Here is a 12,498-nt window from a genome sequence, read left to right as displayed (position 1 = left end):
ATGGTGTTAGCTGTACAATAGTTAAGTGAAGGGTGTGTGTGAGTGGATGACATAGAGCACAACAGAAGGTTAAGTGTAGAACACTAAGTTAATTCGAATAATTTGTATGTAAAACGCAGTACAGTGGTTTAATGGGGTGGGTGACAGAGAAAGATGCGCCAGAAATGGCGTTCAAAAGCATGTGACATTCGAAAAGTGTACCAGGAAATGGTGGGAGGGCATAACTGATTACTTAAGTTGCCATCAAAGGCAGTACAAAAATTTAAGGAAATGGGGGTGACATGGAAAACCACTTAACAGAACAATAGGTTAAGGACCTATCAATCGAAGGAGAACAATGGGTAAAGTACTTGAGTGAATACCTGCCCCTGACGCAGGCAACCAACATGAGCAAGATGCACCAGCACTCCATTCCTAATGGGGGGTGGGGCAGTGGGAGGGGTGACAATAGATTAAGTGTGGTGACATGGAAATCAACAGAACAATAAGTTATATTCATCTCAATCAGAAGAGGGCAATAGGTTAAGCACCTGTCAATCAAAGGAGAATAATAGGTGTGCCCCTGAATGCATGCCTGCCCCTAATATAATCAACCTGCACTAAGAAACACACGAGCTCTCTCCTGGCCCCATGACTCAATATTTGCAGACAAATTCCTTCTCTGTACACAACAAATATCCATACAGCCTCCTAGTGTCCTCACTCTAGCACATGTACTTTCAGTGATCTGAATAACCGAGGTCTGATACGGGGTGCTTTGCAAGAGTTTTGAGGGTGAGCTAGCTCACAACTGAGTCTGATCAATGGTACTGCCTTTGTCATAAACTGTGATGACAAAAGTCATGCGATAGCGAAAAGCAATATGCACATACACAGATGGCGGCAGTATCGCTTACACAAGGTGTTAAGGGGCAGTTCATTGGCAGAGCTGTTATTTGTACGCATGTGATTGACGCCAAAAGGTTTCCGACGTGATCATGGCCGTACGACAAGGATTAACACACATCGATCGCGAATTGGTAATTTATGCTAGGCACATTGGACAAGTTGACCTAACTCTTTCCATTCACCAAACAACCGCCTCACTGCTGCAAATTTTTCACTAAAGTCCATGTAACCCAATGTGCCTGCCCAGTCACACAAGCCCTTACACAGTTTAGCATTTTAAGTCACCTTTTTGCAAATGTCAGCTATGGATTAAAGTTAGGCATTGGGCCAATCTTGGTAATCGCATCATTATTATCCAAAGCACATTTTTTTGTCGTGGTACTGCTTTGCCCTTTAAACCGCTCAATCATCGCATCCCAGGTTACTAATAGTAAACCTGAAGATTTATTTGCATGAAATATGTGCTTACACTGGAGACCAAACTATTAGAAAAAAACTGCAAGAGCAGGCATAATATATTCAATAAAATTTTTCTGGGTTTGTGACCGCATCGTCAGTATTTATAAAACTACCGATGTTTCAGTCCCTGTTGCAAGCGACCTTCTTCAAGGCGTTCTTGTTTACTACTGTATTAAAGAACTTTGTTTCTTATATACCTGCAAACATGGCTGTTGTATAATTCTGATAGGCTGTTTAAGATGAAGGAGACGTATGTTAGAAGTCTTTATTGATGTTTTTATTATTTCTTTTCATTGGTGGAAACTCGACTTTTTGACTGGTGTTTGCATTACTGCTTGTGAGTTGTTGAAATCGGCGAATGGAAAACCAGGCGACAGCTGTGACGTGGCGTTGTTTTCCTACTTTCTAGTTCCGGCCGAGGCGGGCCAGTACTCTGTGTCCCTGCGGTCTCTGGCGTGCCTGTATGTGTTGCTTCACGTGAGATATTGTGCCGTAGCGTTGTTATTGCTGGCAGCCAAGATGTCGGAAGCCGGTACCCATCTTCTCTGTTCGTGTTGGCCTGTCGCTTGGCTATTTCTATTGCCTCTCTAATCTTCCTCCTGAAAGTAAGAGGCTGTTTCGCCAGTACTCATCGTGGTGTTCTGCCACTGCTGATTTGGTTTGCTGTCTTAGTCGGATGCATCTTTCGTGTTCAGATATCAGTGTGCTAATGGGTGGCCAGGTTTCGCCTGCATACACTAATCCACATTCGCACCTGATTTCTTAAACTAAAAAATAAATAATAAAAACACCATTAAAGATTTCTAATATGGCTCCACTTCATCGGAATTAGACAACAGCCATGTCTGCAGGTATATAAGAAACAAAGTTCCATCATACAGCACTAAACAAAAACGTGCTGAAGAAGGTCGCTTGCAACAAGGACCGAAACGTCGGTAGTTTTATATATATCGACAATGCGGTCACAATCCCAGAAAATTTTTTTTTGAATGTGACAGTGGCCGTGAAAGCCTACGTTTACACAGGCATAATATAGTAGATTTGTCACAGTGTGTTATGTGCTAGTCAAATGCAGTTTTGGAGCCTCCATTTTCCCGATAAAGGGGATATTGCTGCAAAATGTTTTCTGCGCTACAGTCTGAAAGCCGTTTTCTCACATCGTTTATGAATGGGTAAGGATTAACATTGAAAGAGTATTTTACACTTGGTTAACTACCCACAATAATCTTCATGAAACTTACGGAAACGTTCTAGCATATTTGCATATTTGTTTATTCCATCTTTAATGTGTTTGCTCTGAGCTTCAATACGATCCGTGTAATTTATCATGAAGGTTTGCAGTTTCCTTCTGAAAATGTATACGCACATTCACGACAGTCATACCAATTCGATTTAAACCGTTTTTTAAACCGAAGGATATTTGCCTGTCAGTCTACAAGCCAGAGCAAGTATTTTAAAAAACCTGTTTGATATTAGAGCGTACGATGCATTCCTTTAATGATTCTGTGAATAAGTCAGCAGCAGCCAAATTAATCAAATCACTTTTTTCAAGTAGCAATTCATGAACAAGTTTATGGAAGTTATGCTCTATGTGAACATTAGACAGAAATGCTTCCCCTTTTAAACAAACTGTTACTAGCGGCAGGTTGGACTGTTTTTTATGTGTTGACTGTTCTTTTAGACATGTCCTGAAGAACAATACTACTATGAATCAAGACACAAAGGAGTTAAAGACATTAGCCGCCAGTGGGCATTGATTTATATCAATGGGGATGCAATCGAACCGCGGTATTGAACGTCTAGGCATGGTTGAACTACAGACAACACGAGCTGTGTACCTCCTTCCTGGTGGAATGACTGGAACTGATCGGCAGTCGGACCCCTTCCGTCTAATATGCGCTGCTATGGTTCAAATGGTTCAAATGGCTCTGAGCACTATGGGACTTAACATCTGAGGTCATCAGTCCCCTAGAGCTTAGAACTACTTAAACCTAACTAACCTAAGGACCTCACACACATCCATGCCCGACTCAGGATTTGAACCTGCGACCGTAGCAGTCGAGCGGTTCCAGACTGAAGCGCCTAGAACCGCTCGGCCACATCGGTCAGCTACTGCCCATGCATGGTTGTTTACATCTTTGGGCGGGTTTAGTGACATCTCTGAATAGTCGAAGGGACTGTGTCTATGATACAATATCCAAAGTCAACGTCTATCTTCAGGAGTTCTGGGAATCAGGGTGATGCAAAACTTTTTTTGATGTGTGTATTTCTGGCTACACAAAACGGTCATTAATTGTCAGGTATTTGATGCTCGACTTAACTACGAACGACCCAAAAGTCTTTTTTTGGGATAAATCCTTAAGAGCGTCACTCAGATCAGAGTACGAGTTGAAAGTTCAGAGTTAAAAAAAAAAAAAAAAAAGGAAAAGAATGTGTGAATTCCTAAGAGACCAAGCTGCTGAGGTCATCGGTCCCTAGTCTTACACATTACTTAAACAAACTTAAACTAACTTATGCTAAGAACAACACAAACCCTAGCCCGAGGGAGGACTCGAACCTCTGGCGGGAGGGGCCGCGCAGTCCGTGACATGGCGCCTCAAGCCGCGCGGCCACTGCGCGCGGCTGTCTGCACGCTGGTAAGTTTATTCGTTTCGAAAGCAGAGAGCCAAACGAAGACTTTGTGAATTTTACTTACAATGTATGGGTAAAAACTCAAAATCGTATTTGAATGGGACTTCCATGAAGCAAAATGTAACATCCAAAATGAAGAAAAAAATAGCTGAACATGAACCTTTACCTAATGCAGGCGTAGCCAGCAAAGCACGGAGCAATAAACAACAACGCCTGATCGAGTCAGGTGGGCGAATATTCATTTGTGTTCTAGAAAGTGCAACACAGTGGAAATAACAACGTAGCATTAGTAGCAATTCTGTGGAAAAAACAATATAGCTTATTATCACTCAAGTGGTAATAAAACTATGGAGCCATTATCACTGGAGTGGAAGTATCCATATGCCGCTATTGTTAATCGAACCATTGTCGTTAGACCATCAGTACACCATTCGCTTGTTACACAATTTTACGAACTTCAAACTAGAGCGATTAGTTTTCAGTCATGTGTATGGTTATTACTTTAATTCTAAATTTCTTACGTGTTTGAGCGCTTACTAGGCACAATCTTTCGTTTGAATAGCAGTTGTAGTACAAAGAACCATAACTTTTATGGACTCTTGTATCAGCAAAATTTTGAAAATTTGTGGCCAAACTGCATAGGTCAAGTGTCCCTAGGTTTAAACACTACTTAATCTAACTTAAACTAGCTTACACTACGGACAACACACACACCCATGCCTGAGACAGGGCTCGAACGACCGACGGGAGAAGAAGCCGCACGAACCGTGGCAATCCGCCCAGACCACGGTGCTACTATGCGCAGCTCTTGTATCGTTCTCGTATGGTAAAGGCTTCTGTTTGTTTTGATCTGAACAATTCAACGTCGTTTAGACTATCAGTGAGGCAACACCTTACCTTCCCGCAGCAGATAAGACTTGTACATCGTTCGTTTGACATATATTCTTACAAGATTCGAACAGGACGACTTGGTTTTAGTTATATGGTTGGTCTCTAGAGTATGTTTTCGCCGTTTTTAGAACGGATAGGAACAGTGATTGGTGTGTTCATATGCGAGCTGAGCTGGTGACTCTTTACTTACAGTTCCAGGCAGTGTTGACTTCTGTCGAACTGCTTGAGGCTGTTGCCAATGGGCAATGGGCACCATTGTGCGGGGCAGGTGGTGTTGGCGGGGGTTGGAGAGGGAGAAAGGAGGAAGCATGGATGCGAGAGGGATGTCCAGTGCGCCTGTGTGTTCCCCGATCTGTCCACTACTTTGACCATCCCGGCTACTCCTCGCACTGAGGTTGATGCCTCATCTATGGTCGAGTGCGAGGACGTTTCAGCATCGGGTAAACAGCGAATGACATCACAGGGGGCTGTGGCTGACAGTGTCCCTGAGACAGAAGCAATCGCTTGCACTGTTTCAAAGGAAGTCTCGCCTGCAAGGTATGGTCATTCAAAGAGAGTGAGATTACTGGCAGTTGGGAATTCCAACTTTAGGCATGTAATGGGATCCCTTAAGGATATGTCTGCCATTAGAAGAATCGATTGTGCGCTCTGTGTACATACCTGGAGGAGGCATTCCAAACGTGAAAAGTCTGCTTTTTGGTGTCATGAAGAGCGCAAGTTACAGCCAGGTTCAGGTGGTGGCTCATCTCAGTGTTAACGATGCTTCTTCCTTTGGATTGAAAGAGATTCTATTTGGTTGTGGTTGGTTGTGGGTGGCTAGCTGAAGTAGTAAAGACTGTCTTGCTTGCAGCATCAATGTGGAGCTCACCATCTGCAGAAACGACTGTGGTCCTCCGGTACAGAACCGAGTGGACGGTCTAAATCAAATGTTCTGACGGACCTGCGACCGTGTGGGCTGCTGATTCCTGGACTTGAGCCGTAGGGTAGTGGGTTTACAGGTTCCGTTTAACATATCATGGGTACACTACACACAGGAAGCAGCTACAAGGATAGTGGGGCTGTGTGGAAGGGGCTGGGCGATTTAGTAGGTTACAGGATCTTGGGAAACTAAAGAAACGGTGCCAGTTTAGAAAGGTATAGGGAAAACACAGGAAGGTAGACCTAGAAAAAACAGTCTTGCAGTTGTAAATTGTTGTAGCTGTGTTCGGAAAGAACCAGAGCCCTAAGTGCTAATAGGAAGCACAGAAGCTCATATCGTTATAGGTGCGGAAAGCTGGCTAAAGCCGAAATTTTTAAATATGATTTAAAAGTGTACAGAAAGGATAGATTGAATACAGTTGGTGTTGGAGTGTTTATAGCTGTCAGAAGTTGTTCATCTTGTAGTGAAATTTAAGTAGATAGTTCTGTGAGTTAGTATGAGCAGAGGTTATAGTAGACAACTGACATAAATTGGTAATTGTTTCCCTTTACCGACACCCGACTTAGATAATACATGAACAGTTCAAAGGAAACCTGAGTCTCATTTCATCTAGGTATAGTTGGTGGTGACTTCAGTTTACTCTCGATACATTAGTGAAAAAAGCATATTTGAAATCGGTGTAGGCATGAAACGTCGTCCGGTATCGTACTGAATGCTTTCTCTGAAAATTATTTGAGATGTTGGTTCAGGATCCCACTAGAGTTATAAATGGTTGCGGAAACATACTTGACCTCTTACCAACAAATAATCCTAAGCAAACAGAGAACACCACGACGGATTCAACGATCAGTGAGCGCAAGGTCGTTGTAGCGTGACTGAATACTGTAATGTTCAAGCCCTCCAAAAATAAACGCGAAATGCATCTATTTAAAAAGTAGATGAAATTTAGCTTGACGTCTTCCTAAGAAACAGTCTCCATTCTTTCCAGTTTCACCAAGTAATCGTAGACGAGATGTGATTTACATTCAAAGAAATAGTGTGGACGGAAATTGAGAGATATATACTAAATAAACTAATAAGAATTGATACTGATGCCTTTTGGTAAACAAAACATATCATAACACTGTTGTAGAAGAAAAGGAAAAAAATTCCAAATCTAAAAGAATGCAGAATCCCCTACTATGGCAGAGCTGTACAGAAGCTCGACATTTAGCGTAAATTCAACTTAGAGTTGCTTGTAATAGTTTCCAGAAGGAAACTCTGTCTCCGAATCTGGCGAAAAAAACCAAAGAGAGTCATGTCGCGTAAAAGTACACCAGTGGCAAGACGCAATCGATACCTTCACTGCCCGATAAAAGTGGCGAGGTTTCTGACGACATTGCCACAAAAGCAGAGTTACTAAACGCGGTTTTCTGACATTCCGTCACGAAAGAAGACGGGGTAAATATTTCAGAATTCGAATCAAGAAACACAGTCGACATGACTTAAAAGTAGACACCCACTGTGTAGCGGAACAGCATAAGCCACTTAATGAAGTCTCGCGGTTCTAGGCGCGCAGTCAGGGACCGTGCGACTGCTACGGTCGCAGGTTCGAATCCTGCCTCGGGCATGGATGTGTGTGATGTCCTTAGGTTAGTTAGGTTTAAGTAGTTCTAAGTTCTAGGGGACTGATGACCACAGCAATTGAGTCCTATAGTGCTCAGAGCCATTTTGAACCACTAAATGAAGGCGAGACTTACGCCCAGATTGTATGCCTGTGATGTTCCTTTCAGAGCATACTGATACAATAGCTGCATACTTAGCAATCATATACAACCGCTCGCCTCTCGAAAAATCCCTAGGTAAAGGCTGGAAATCTGCAACAGTCACACCAGAACCCAAGAAAGGAAATAGGTTTAATTCACTGACTTCCAGAACCATATCACCAACGTCGTTTTACGGCAGTATTTTGGAACATATACTGTGTTCGAAGTGTGGATTACCTCGAAGAAAACGATTTATTGACAAATAGCCAGCACGGATTCAGAAAAGATCGTTCCTGTGAAACATTCTTTATTCTCACGAAGTAATGACTGCTATCAACAGGGGATAGATGGCTTTTCATACCGTTCCCCAGAAGTGACCTCTAATCAAATTGCTTGCCTACAGACTGTCGTCTCAATTGTGCGATTGGATTTGTGATTAATATCAGAAATGTGACAGTTCGTAGTAACTAACGAAAAGTCATCGGGTAAAACAGGAGTAGTATCTGGAGTTCCCGATAGGAGTGTTGTAGGACCTCTGATGTTCCCTATCTTCATAAACGATTTAGGAGATACTCTGAGCTGCCGTCTTAGAGTGTTTGCAGTTGATGCTGTCATTTACTGTGTTGCAAAATCATCAGATTATCAAAACCAATTGCAAAATAAGTTAGACAAGATACATGTGTGACGAGAAAAATGGAAATTGACTCTAAATAATGAAAAGTTTGAAGTCATCCACATGAGTACAAAAAGGTATCCGCTAAATTTCTCTTACACGATAAATCACACAGATCTAAAGGCTATAAATTCAGCTTAATGTTTAGGAATTGCAATTACGAATAAGTTAAATTGGAACGATGATTTTGATAATGTTGTGGAGAAAGCAAACCTGAGACTGCACTTGTCTGCCCTCGCTGGGTTTGTGCTCTGCGGTGTGGTATCCACATCAGATAGCACTGACGGAGGACATCGAAAAAATTCGAAGACGAACAGTTAGATTTATATCGTCGCAAAGTAGGAGATAAAGGGCCACGGATATGACACTCGAATTGGGTGGCAATCATTAAAACAAAGGCGTTTTTCGTTGTGTCAGTACCTTCTTATGAGAGTTCGATCACTTACTTTCTCCTCAGAGTGTGAAAATAATTGGTTGGCGCCAAGGCACATAGGGAGAGATGATAACATAATAAAGTAAGAGAAACCAGAGGTCCCACTAAAAGTTTTAAGTGTTCGTTTCTTCCGCGCACTGTTCGAAAGTGGAACGGTAGAGAAATGGCTTGAAGGTGGCACTTAACAGTGAACTGCAGATCATCATGTAGATGTAGACGGGACTGCAAGTTGATAACGTATTCGTAAATGCCATTTATACAATGTTCTGCCGATACATGGAAGAACATTTGTATATTAAAATTTGAAATACACAGTAGGCCTACTGTTGATCCTCAATAATATTTATTATATATTTCGTTGTGAACTGGCTTCCGAGGCCATTCTCAAAGCACTTAATGAACATATAAGTGTGTGATCGCTCAGTGCATTGTTCGAGATAGTATTGTGTAGTAAATGGGCAAACCGAAAACGAGATTTTGGTATTACATGACAATGTACAGACATTTTAGTGGTAAAATATCTTATTCTCATCATTAGTTGTCACACGTGAGATGAATTCTTTTACAAGATGACAGACATATTCATTTCGTAACTGAAGTATATCCAAAGTTTCATCTTTTTCAATATTTTTAAAATGCAATCCCATTGTCAAGGTGAGAATAATATCTATGGAACGACATGTGGTAATAGCGTCATTGCGTAACGGCGCCAGTTCATTTAACTTACGTCTTGTGACGAAACGGGCTACTATCTAATGAAACTTCTTGCCTGAAAATGGAAAAATTTTGTTGAAGCGATCTTTCAGATACGGTAGAATCAGTAAAATGACATGAAAAGCCGTTGCAACAACGAAGAAACCTGATTCACCAGTTCTGCAGTATTGGCGAATTCAACAGCCACGCGTGTTCCTAATACTTAGCGTAAATGCTACAAATCCCTCACATTTTGAAATGTACACACAAATAGAAGATTATAACTTACAAGTATCGGGAAATAAACACATGAACACAGGGAAAGACGAGGATAGCAAGAAGCTGAATTTTACGCGGATGAGCAGAAAATTTTCAGAAACCAAATGATGTTATAAAGCACGTAAAGTTATCGAATCAGTTCTTACAGTTAAAATAATTTACCTCTAGAACTAGTTTCAACAACGACGTAAGAGTTGTTTTGAGTTAACAGAAGAGATTTGAACGATAGTGGAACAACCACTTATTGATTTGCGACACTACAATGAAAAGTCACAAAACTGCTGCTTAAGAGTGACCCATTCGTTAATTAAATTTGTGTTTAAACGAATTGCATACATGAAGAGAGAACGTTTAACAAGTTATAACTACTCTGGCGAAAACGCCTTTTAGCAGTCGGAATGTTTAACCTAAATTACTTAACTGTCGTAGGCAGCCTGGCGTTGTCTCCTGTTTGCGAACTGCGTACCCCAATCCATACTCCATACTCTAAACTTAGCGGCACTCCTGGAAATTAACATAACAGGATACGGCAAAAGTTCTTGTTCTTTTTTCGCGGATTAGACTCATCACTCCTTATGGCGAGGAACTAATATGCTTGGCTCTAATAGTAAAATGGTATGCCAAAATCATCAAATATTAAATTCACGGTCAGACACTTTGTTCTGTTATACACTTACTTTGTGTTCTATGTGCCACATGAAATAGGAAAGCAGTTTGCATAACACGTCGAGTTATTTCGCAGTCTACATGAGGTCAGTAAGCAGCTATTGGCAGATAAACAGCTTACAAAATGCATGCAGGGTGTTCGGAAATTCCCGTTTGAGCCTTCTAGGACACGTAAAGGGGAATGAGTACATAATATTTTGAATTGGAACCCATGCGCGAAAATAACAGCACAAGTCAAGTGTAAACTTTCAGACCACATTTCGTTGCATCGCCGTAAACCATCGAGTCTCACAGACTTTTTAAAAGATTTTACACAATAGTTCAAGAAAGATTGACTTATGACGATGAACGCGTAAACACGTTGCACAGCCAAAAACTAACACATTCATTTACACATTTACGACACAGAGGCCATGACTCGCATATTTCAGACAACTATGAATCTCTAGATACTGCTTTGTTACATTTTCACACAGTGAATTATCGATGTATTACGAAGTTCGTCTCTCTCGCGAATTATTACATTCTTTAAATTTATCTCTCGAATACAGCAATTTATGGACGCAAAAGTCATCATTTTAGTATATGTGTAATCCCACAGCAATACTAAATGAAAAATAGTTACTCCTTAGATGACAACTACACAGCGAACATAGCAAACACAAACCTCAGGTACGCTATCACAACTTTATCTTTGCTGAGGAGGAATAGGAAAGGAAGAAAATGAAATTTATATTGGACTGTGGTAGTAGTATCTTAACAGTATTCTTGATACGGAGCCAAAACACTGTACACTCGGGTGATCTGGCTACTGCGTCTGACTTACCTGGCAGAAATGCGGTTGACGACAGTTAACTGGAAGCAGACGAACTCTGCAGTGTCTGCTTGGGCAACTAGTGCGATATAACCTTCTAACGTCAACGAATCAGTTTTACTTTTATTGCAGCTCACCGTGAGACAATACACCCGGGATGCCACCTTGTATGCTAATTGCCGTCGACGGTTACAGCTGAATCATTATTGCTTGCGAGTGCATTGTGCTAGGTCGCTCATTTTTTTATGCGTGTGAACTTACAGTACTACCGCCTTAGCATACGTTTCTATTGAACGCTCATTCACATCTAGCTTCTACCAGCACACACAAGTTTTTAATTCTCAGCTGCTAGCTCCAGTGCTATGATAACGAGGACTATATCGCAGAATCGATGCTCTGAATCAGTCTCTTTTAGCTGACCCTTTTTCAGAGGCATCTCTCTACTAGATCGAACGTCTGTCCTGGCGCTGCGTTTCAGGATAAGGATTCGTTTCCGGTAACAACGAGGTGCAAGTCACCATCCGGCCGTTCTGATTATACTTTCTCAGTGATTTTGTAGCGTTTGATGAACCCGATGCGGCTCTACCATTGCAGGTTCCACTCCCTTGGTTCTCCAACTGAGCTGGTGGCACTTCTCCCATATCTCTACCAAACTTTATTCCTACCCCTCGCTATGCACGTGAGCTTCGTCACACTTCTGTAATATAAGTGCCTGCAACAGATCTGCACTATTACTCTGCGATACAGATTTAAGTACTTGGCAGCTGCTTCATAGAACCACTTTCAGACCTTTTTCAACTCTTCCACTCTCGAGCAGCACCTGAGAGAAAAACAGCCCACTTGCGACGTCTGAGTTCTCTTATTTTATTACGATGGTCGTTTCTCCCTCTGTATGTGGAACAAAAAAAAATAGTTTCACCGTCGGAGGAGAAAGTTGGTGATTAAAATTTTGTCAAACGTCTAGCCGAACGAAAAAGGCCTGTTTTACAAATTGACGACTTCAACAAGCATATATTTTCCCTGATACTCTCTCCGTAATTTCGCGATGATACGAAATGAGCTGCCGTTACTGGAACTTTTTCGGTGTCCTTCGTCAGTCCTATCTCCTAGGGGTCCAATGTGCCGCAAAAAAAGCTCCAGAAGAGAACGAAGAAGCGTAGTGTAAGCAGTCTCTCTACTAGATTTTTCGAACTATGGCTTTCTGTTAAGTGGCTAAAATGTAATTAAAAGGTTTGTGTTCCTCACATGCGATAATACGTTTACGTTCTAGATAATTAATATACTGTCATCCGTTCAACAATATACCAGAGAAGAGAGTAAACTGAATGTGCCCAGGCACTGCTACGTCCATTGCTGTGACAAACCTAGAACATTCATGATTTTTAATCATCTCGGAGTGCTGTGATG

General features: G+C 41.6%; 1 protein-coding gene across 3 annotated transcripts in view; it reads right to left on the bottom strand.

Annotated features, from left to right (window-relative positions):
* LOC124777360 (fatty acyl-CoA reductase 1-like) overlaps nucleotides 1-12,498 on the bottom strand; it is a 246,019-nt gene that overhangs the window by 207,008 nt on the left and 26,513 nt on the right. The window contains exons 1-2 of one of the 3 annotated variants that reach the window (XM_047252736.1): nucleotides 11,104-11,130; nucleotides 10,032-10,115 (exon numbers count right to left, since the gene is read on the bottom strand). The exons of 1 other annotated variant lie outside the window; for it this stretch is intronic. The gene's annotated coding sequence lies outside the window, so the exon portion shown is untranslated. Of the gene's footprint in view, nucleotides 1-10,031; nucleotides 10,116-11,103; nucleotides 11,220-12,498 lie in introns of those variants that run through there. One more of the 3 variants, XM_047252734.1, reaches the window with a different exon arrangement.

Source organism: Schistocerca piceifrons, chromosome 2, assembly GCF_021461385.2.
Source record: "Schistocerca piceifrons isolate TAMUIC-IGC-003096 chromosome 2, iqSchPice1.1, whole genome shotgun sequence".
NCBI classification, from domain to species: Eukaryota; Metazoa; Arthropoda; class Insecta; order Orthoptera; family Acrididae; genus Schistocerca; species Schistocerca piceifrons.
The sequence above is the reverse complement of the archived record's forward strand: the minus strand, read 5'-3'. Positions and strand labels throughout refer to the sequence as shown.